Genomic DNA, 9,478 nt, shown 5'->3' with positions numbered 1-9,478 from the left:
ATGAGCTATTTATTGCAAAGGCAAAGAATAGAAATTTTAATGGTAGCACTCAAGTAATTTAGTTTGGAATGGCGGAGAAATACCATGTGGTAGGTAGGTATGGTGGACACAAATGGCATGGTTATTGGCTCAAGGATTTGGATGCACGAGAAGAATTCCTCTCAATACAAGGCTAGGCTAGCAAGGTTGTTTGAAGCAAACTCAAGTATAAAAGGTGCAGCAAAGCTCACATATGAACATATTGTAGCTATTATAATACTTTACATTGTCTCCTTGTTGTTCAAACACCTCAACCAGAAAATATCTAGACTCTAGAGATCAATCATGCAAACCAAATTTTAACAAGCTCTATGTAGTTATTCATTAATGGGTACAAGGTACATAATGCAAGAGCTTAAACAAGATCTATATGAGCACAACAATTGCCAAGTATCACATTATTCAAGACATTAAACCATTTACCACATGCGGCATTTTCCGTTTCCAACCATATAACAATGAATGAAATAGTCCAACTTTCGCAATGAACATTAAAGATAAAGCTAAGAACATATGTGTTCATACGAAACAGCGGAGCGTGTCTCTCTCCCAAACAAAGAATGCTAGGATCCGATTTTATTCAAACAAAAACAAAAATAAAAACAAACAGACGCTCCAAGTAAAGCACATAAGATGTGACGGAATAAAAATATAGTTTCACTAGAGGAACCCGATAAGTTGTCGATGAAGAAGGGATGCCTTGGGCATCCCCAAGCTTAGACGCTTGAGTCTTCTTAAAATATGCAGGGATGAACCACGGGGGCATCCCCAAGCTTTGACTTTTCACTCTTCTTGATCATATTGTATCATCCTCCTCTGTTGACCCTTGCAAACTTCCTCCACACCAAACTCGAAACAAACTCATTAGAGGGTCAGTGCATAATTCATATATTCAGAGGTGACATAATCATTCTTAACACTTCTGGACATTGCACAAAGCTACTGAAAGTTAATGGAACAAAGAAATCCATAAAACATAGCAAAACGAGGCAATGCGAAATAAAAGGCAGAATCTGTCAAAACAGAACAGTTCGTAAATACGAATTTTAAAGTGGCACCAGACTTGCTCAGATGAAAATGCCCAAATTGAATGAAAGTTGCGTACATATCTGAAGATCACGCACGTAAATTGGCAGATGTTTTTGATTTTTCTACAGACACTACTGCTCAAATTCGTGACAGCAAGAAATCTGTTCCTGCGCAACAATCCAAATCTAGTATTGGCTTTACTATCAAAGACTTTACTTGGCACAACAATGCAATAAAATAAAGATAAGGAGAGGTTGCTACAGTAGTAAACAACTTCCAAGGCTCAAATATAAAATAAAGTGCAGAAGTAAAATAATAGGTTGTCTCCCATAAGCGCTTTTCTTTAACGCCTTTCAGCTAGGCGCAGAAAGTGTGAATCAAGTATTGTCAAGAGATGAAGCATCAACATCAATAGGTATCTTAGATGCTCCCCCATCCGTAGTGGTGCTAAGGGCTTTGTCAATTTTAGGCCTATAATAATTTTTTGGTTTAGGCACTTTAGAGACATACATAAACTTTTGCTCCTTACCCACATAAGCTTTCTCCTTAAACTTAAGAGAAGAAAAAGTTGAGCCCAAGGTTCCCATAGCTTCTTCAAGTTCACTAATCATATGAGTTCGATTATCATGAGTAGCACAAATTTCTAAAACAGCAATTCTCTCATTAATTCCACCTAGAGATTTATCAAGTTTATCAGTGCTTTTAAGTAATATTCCCAATTTAGTCTCAATACTTGGAAGATCTTTTTCTATGGCTTCCAACTTTTTCATGACATCTTCAAGAGAGATTTCTATTTTAGCTTCATTAACGAGGTGGTATTCCAACTAGACTCTCAATAATGCAACTAGCTTCTAAAGCCGGAGTGCCTAGGAAATTACCTCCCGCAAGAGTATCAAGAACATACCTATTCCAGCTAGAGATTCCAACATAAAAGTTCCTAAGTAGTATAATAGTGGAGTGTTTCTTAATGCACCTATGATGAGCATCGCTAATTCTATACCAAGCATCTTTAAAACTTTCTCCCCCTTGTTGCTTAAAGGAACGAACTTCAACTTCTGGATTACTCATTTTTTTAGCAGTAGTAAATAAAGCAAACTAAATAAAGTAAATGCAAGTAACTAATTTTTTTGTGTTTTTGATATAGAGAACAAGACAGTAAATAAAGTAAAGCTAGCAACTAATTTTTTTGTGTTTTTAATATAGAGAGCAAACAAAACAGTAAATAAAGTAAAGCAAGACAAAAACAAAGTAAAGAAATTGGAAGTGGAGACTCCCCTTGCAGCGTGTCTTGATCTCCCCGGCAACGGCGCCAGAAAACAGTCTTGATGCGCGTAGATGACACGTCCGTTGGGAACCCCAAGAGGAAGGTGTGATGCGCACAGCAGCAAGTTTTCCCTCAGTAAGAAACCAAGGTTATCGAACCAGTAGGAGCCAAGAAGCACGTTGAAGGTTGTTGGTGGCGGAGTGTAGTGCGGCGCAACACCGGGATTCCGGCGCCAACGTGGAACTCGCACAACACAATCACAGAACTTTGCCCCAACGTAACAGTGAGGTTGTCAATCTCATCGGCTTGCTGTAAACAAAGGATTAGATGTATTGTGTGGAAGATGATGGTTGTTTGCGAAGAACAGTAAAGAACAATTGGAGCAGATTGTATTTCAGATGTAAAGAATAGGACCGGGGTCCACAGTTCACTAGTGGTGTCTCTCCCATAAGATAGCAGATGTTGGGTGAACAAATTACAGTTAGGCAATTGACAAATAAAGAAGGCATAAAAATGCACATACATATATCATGATGAGTACTATGAGATTTAATCAGGGCATTACGACAAAGTACATAGACCGCTATCCAGCATGCATCTATGTCTAAAAAGTCCACCTTCAGGTTATCATCCGAACCCCTCCGGTATTAAGTTGTAAACAACGAGACAATTACATTAAGTATGGTGCGTAATGTAATCAACACAAATATCCTTAGACAAAGCATCGATGTTTTATCCCTAGTGGCAACAACACATCCACAACCTTAGAACTTTACATCACTCGTCCCGGATTTAATGGAGGCATGAACCCACTATCGAGCACCCCTCTTGGAGTCACAAGTATCAACTTGGCCGAGCCTCTACTAGCAACGGAGAGCATGCAAGAACATAAATAACATATATGATAGATTGATAATCAACTTGACATAGTATTCAATATTCATCGGATCCCAACAAACACAACATGAAGGATTACAAATAGATGATCTTGATCATGATAGGCAGCTCACAATATCTAACATGATAGCACAATGAGGAGAAGACGACCATCTAGCTACTGCTATGGACCCATAGTCCAGGGGTGAACTACTCACACATCGACCGGAGGCGATCATGGCGATGAAGAGACCTCCGGAGATGATTCTCCTCTCGGCAAGGTGCCGGAGAGCGATCTCTGAATCCCCGAGATGGGATTGGCGGCGGCGTGTCTCCGGAAGGTTTTCCGTATCGTGGCTCTCGGTGCGGGGGTTTCGCGACGAAGACCTTAAGTAGGCGGAAGGGCAGGTCAAGGGGCGTCACGAGGGGCCCACACAACAGGCTGGCGCGGCCAAGGCCTGGGCCGCGCCGCCCTGTTGTCTGGCCACCTCGTGGCCCCACTTCGTATCCTCTTCGGTCTTCTGGAAGCTTCGTGCAAAAATAGGACCTCAGGCGTTGATTTCGTCCAATTCGAGAATATTTCCTTACTAGGATTTCCGAAACCAAAAATAGCAGAAAACAGCAAGCGGCTCTTCGGCATCTCATCAATAGGTTAGTGCCGGAAAATGCATAAATATGACATATAATGTGTATAAAACATGTGAGTATCATCATAAAAGTAGCATGGAACATAAGAAATTATAGATACGTTCATGTTTTATACACATTATATGTCATTATTATGCATTTTCCGGCACTAACCTATTAACGAGATGCCGAAGAGCCAGTTGCTGTTTTCTGCTGTTTTTGGTTTCAGAAATCCTAGTAAGGAAATATTCTCGGAATTGGACGAAATCAACGCCCGGGGCCTATTTTTCCATGAAGCTTCCGGAAGACCGGAGGAGATACGAAGTGGGGCCACGGGGCGCCGCCACACCAGGGCGGCGCGGCCTAGAGGGGGCCCGCGTGGCCCTAGTGTGTGGGGCCCCGTGACGCCTCCCGACCTGCCCTTCCGCCTACTTAAAGCCTTCGTCGCGAAACCGCCGATACCGAGAGCCACGATACGGAAAACCTTCCGAGACGCCGCCGCCAATCCCATCTCGGGGATTCGGGAGATCGCCTCCGGCACCTCGCCGGAGAGGGAATCATCTCCCGGAGGTCTCTTCATCACCATGATCGCCTCCGGATCGATGTGTGAGTAGTCCACCCCTGGACTATGGGTCCATAGCAGTAGCTAGATGGTTGTCTTCTCCTCATTGTGCTATCTTGTTAGATCTTGTGAGCTGCCTATCATGATCAATATCATCTATTTGTAATCCTACATGTTGTGTTTGTTGGGATCCGATGAATATTTAATACTATGTCAAGTTGATTATCAATCTATCATATATGTTGTTTATGTTCTTGCATGCTCTCCGTTGCTAGTAGAGGCTCTGGCCAAGTTGATACTTGTGACTCCAAGAGGGAATATTTATGCTCGATAGTGGGTTCATGCCTCCATTAAATCTGGGACAATGGATGAAAGTTCTAAGGTTGTGGATGTGCTGTTGCCACTAGGGATAAAACGTCAATGCTATGTCTAAGGATATTTGTGTTGATTACATTACGCACCATACTTAATGCAATTGTCTGTTGTTTTGCAACTTAATACTGGAAGGGGTTCGGATGATAACCTGAAGGTGGACTTTTTAGGCATAGATGCATGTTGGATAGCGGTCTATGTACTTTGTCGTAATGCCCGATTAAATCTCATAGTACTCATCATGATATATGTATGTGCATTGTTATGCCTTCTTTATTTGTCAATTGCCCAACTGTAATTTGTTCACCCAACATGCTGTTTATCTTATGGGAGAGACACCACTAGTGAACTGTGGACCCCGGACCAATTCTTTACATCTGAAATACAATCTACTGCAATTGTTCTTTACTGTTCTTCGCAAACAATCATCATCATCCACACTATACATCTAATCCTTTGTTTACTGACAAGCCGGTGAGATTGACAACCTCATCGTTACGTTGGGGCAAAGTACTTTGATTGTGTTGTGCAGGTTCCACGTTGGCGCCGGAATCCCTGGTGTTGCGCCGCACTACACTCCGCCACCAACAACCTTCACGTGCTTCCTTGACTCCTACTGGTTCGATAATCTTGGTTTCTTACTGAGGGAAAACTTGCTGCTGTGTGTAGGGATTCGTAGCATAGAAAACAAAAAATTTCCTACCGCGAGAACGCAATCCAAGCCAAGATGCAATCTAGAAGATGGGAGCAACGAGGAGATGAACGAGACTAACCCTTGAAGATTTCCAAAGCCTACAAGAGGAGGATCTCGTTGCTGCGGTAGACGATCACTTGCCGCTTTCAAAAGCGCGTAGAAGATCTTGACGGTGCCACAATCGGGCAGCACCTCCGTACTCGGTCACACGTTCGGTGTTGATGAAGACGACGTCCTTCTCCCCGTTCCAGCGGGCAGCGGAAGTAGTAGCTCCTCCTTGAATCCGGCAGCACGACGGCGTGGTGGCGATAGCGATGGAGAACTCCGGTGGAGCTTCGCTAAGCGTGCGGGAGAGGTGGAGGTGAGGGGGGCGGCTAGGGTTTGGGAGAGGGGTGGCCGGCCACTAAGGGGGTGCGGCCAAGCTATGGCTTGTGGTGGATGTCGGGGGGAAGACCCCGGGTAGGGCAATGGACGCGGAGCAGCCGGCTGGCCACTGGCCGGCTCGCGGCAAAGGCCGGCTGAGGAGCAGCCGGCTGGCGCCGTGGCCGGCTGGTGCGGAAGCCGGCTGGCTCTAGGTCCTAGTCGGCCTGGCTACGGCCGCCAATGCTGTAGGCCGGGCCGGCTTCTACAAGCCATATCCGACCGGGGGTCCGTACCTCGGACCGACTCGAGGCTGGCGAGTCTTGCACTGGAAGGAACCGGGTTGGTGATCCGGGTTCCCAAAGTCCACGCTGACTTCATCTTCCGTAAAGCGCGGGGCACTGTGGAGCAATAGTGCCACGCGCCGGACAGGCCATCATGGCTAACGACGATCCGTATTGGCAACAGTGGCTGACGGCGACAGAGACACCTCCTCTCCATACCGCTGACCTGGGCAGCCGGATGGGACAGGCCACTACGCCTCAACGGCTCCCGACGTCACTACCTCGGGGAAGGAGCGGAAGCCGGAGCCGGCCAAGCCGGCCGATAAACTATAGGGTCTTATATGTAAAGTGCCGGTGCCTATATAAGCCGCACTACCCCCTCTCGTACAGGGGATCGATCATTCTCACTTCATTCCACCCTTAGCGCTGCCCTGTGAGAGAGACCATCGTCTCCCTTAGCCTCCCAGGAGCAGCCGGACACAGCTCTAGGAGCATCATTGTACTGTGTGATATCTTATACACTCTAGCAGGAGTAGAGGTTTTACCTCCATCGGAGGGCCTCGAACCTGGGTACGTCGCCGTGTCGCTCGAGCCCATACCCGCTTCCGGATACCGCCGTGAGATCTCTCAGGAACCACCTTCGATTAGCCACCCTATGGCATATGCCGTGACGATACCACGACATTTGGCGCCCACCGTGGGGCCTTCAGCATCCTCGGCCGGTGTCTTCATCCGGACGGGCCTCACCATCACCACCGGCGAGCGAGTCGCTTCGAGGCTTGATCCGGAGATTCGGCTCCCTCGACTGCGTCGGCCGACAACGCTGGCTGCTTCGCCGACCGGCCCTTCCCGGCCGGCGGCAGCGTCATCTCCTTCGGCGGCCACGACGTCTACGTCGCCACCGTCGCACCGCCGCGCTACCCGCGGCAGGTGCTGCGCTGCGCCAGCCCTCCTCCGCGAGCCGGCGGCAGCGCTCCCGCCAGCCCCGCCGTCGTGCAAGTCATGATGGCTGGCGAGGAGTTCCCCTCCAAGTCCACACGTGTCCGCGGCCCCGACCTGGAGCGCGACGTCGGCGGGCACGCATCCGCATCAGGCGCAAAGGCGCCACCACCACCATCCCGGCTGGAGCAAGTCCGGGCAAAGCTGAGCACTCCGCTCACCACCGGCAGCGGCGCCGACGCCGCCGCCGTTGAGGCAGACCTGGAGGCGCACCGCGTGCTCCTCCTCAAGCAGACCGAGGAGCTGGCTGCTGCTAAGCGCCAGTGGGACATCACCCAGTGCGAGTACAACCGCGCCCAACCCCAGCCGAGCCGGCCAGATCCGCCGCAGAGGCCGCGACCTAGGCGCCAAGATCGACCGCGACGGCGCGGACGAGCCGGCTCCATCCATGGAGCTGCCCATCTACAACACCCCCGACAAGAACATGCTCGCGGCCGAAGCCGCCGCAGAAGAGCTGCACCGCCTCGAAGGCGAAGAGTTACGCCGCCAGACTACGCGGGTGACTGAGTTGGTGAAGGCTGCCAACAGGCAGTCGAAAGACCCCAGGTACGCCCGAGACCCTAGAGCCTCTCACGCTCGTGGTGCCGCAGGCAACGCCAGGGATACGGCCGAGTCCACCTCCCCAGCACCAAGCCGGCGCAACGACTCCCGCGCCACGCACGCAACCTCAAGCCGGCCGAGCCACCAGCCAGGCGGCGGCAGCAGCCGCAGCCGGGCCCCACCGAGCCGGAACCAGGAGCAAGACTCCGAGCCCCGACGCCCTCACCGGCCGGCTCCAGAAGCCAGCGGCGCTCGCCAGCCGGCCCACTCCCGGCTGGGCCCGCGCATCGAGCCAACCGACGCCCGGGACCGCCTCGACCGGCTGGTTCAATCCCGCATCGCGGAAGAAGAAGGGCCAGCCGGCCCAAAGTGCTTCGGGCCGCGGATCCTCAACGAGCCCATGGTCGACGGCTTCCAGCTCCCACGCGACACCCCCAAGTACGACGGCACCGCCAAGCCGGAAGACTGGCTGCTGGACTACTCCACGGCAGTCGGCATCGCCAAGGGCAACAAGCGCTGGGCTGTGCGCTACTCCCCCCTCATGCTGCTCGGCTCCGCCCGCACGTGGCTCAACAACCTGCCAGCCGGCAGCATAAACGGCTGGCTGGACTTCGAAGCCGCCTTCATCAGCAACTTCACCGGCACCTATCGCCGGCCGGGTCGCCCTCAACAGCTTGAGATGTGCAAGCAGGGCCCGGACGAAACGGATCGCGCATACCTGACGCGCTGGTGCGAGATGCGCAACTCCTGCGAGGGCGTGCACGAGATGCAAGCCATCAGCTTCTTCATGGGAGGCTGCCGGCCCAACACCATGCTGTGGCACAAGCTACGCCGCAGCGAGCCCAAGACGATGGCCGCCTTGATGGTCATCGCAGACAAGTACGCGCTGGCGGAGGAAGCCGGCAAGGCGCCGGCTGATATTTCACCGGCCCCAGCAAGACGGGACAACAACAAGCCGGCTGAGCACAAGCCGGCCGAGGGCGGCTCGCATGGCAGCCGGCGGGACAACTACCGCGGCAAGCGCCACAGCGACCAGCCGGATCGCCGGTACGGTTCCGCCCATGTGGCAGCCGTGTCGGACAACGCGGCAGGCGGCAGCCGCCGCCAGAAGCAAACAGACCGGCAATGGAAGCCGAAGTACACCTTCGAGCAGATGCTCGACTCGTCGTGCAAGTACCACAGCGGCAAGAACCCCTCCAACCACACCACCCGCGACTGCCACTTCATGAAGCGGCTGACGAGCGGTGAACCCCTCCCGCCCCCACCCCCGCCTCCTCCAGCCGGCGGGCCGGGTGGCCAAGGCGGCGCAGAGAACGCCAACCTCGAGCACCACGAGGCTAACCAAGTGCAGCATGGCCGATATCCGGCCGAAGATGCTACCTACATCATCTTCACCTCCGAGCCCGAGGACAAGACGAGCCAGCAGAGCCGTTCCCTCGAGGTCAACGCGGTCATACCGCCGGTCCCCCAATACCTAAACTGGTCAGAGCAGGCCATCACCTTTGATCGCCGCGACACACCGGCTGTCCTGCCGAAGCCGGGCAGCTACGCCATGGTCCTCGACCCCACCATCGGCACAACCCGGCGCAGCGTGCGTTTTTCGCGCGTCCTCATCGTTGGCGGCAGCAGCATCAACATCCTCTACCGCGACACCGCCCGCAAGCTGGGCATCCAGGAGGCCGAGTTGCGCCCCACCCCCACCGTCTTCCATGGCATCGTGCCAGGCCACTGCTGCCAGCTGTAATATCCCAGGTAATGGGGTTACAAAAATAGAGGAAACAGATGTGTGCATTGCATTCATGCATAGAAAATCTGGGGAATTTTCGCGCTTT

The sequence above is a fragment of the Lolium rigidum genome, chromosome 6 (genome assembly GCF_022539505.1).
Source record: "Lolium rigidum isolate FL_2022 chromosome 6, APGP_CSIRO_Lrig_0.1, whole genome shotgun sequence".
In the NCBI taxonomy this organism is placed as follows: domain Eukaryota; kingdom Viridiplantae; phylum Streptophyta; class Magnoliopsida; order Poales; family Poaceae; genus Lolium; species Lolium rigidum.
This window is presented reverse-complemented; position numbering follows the sequence as displayed.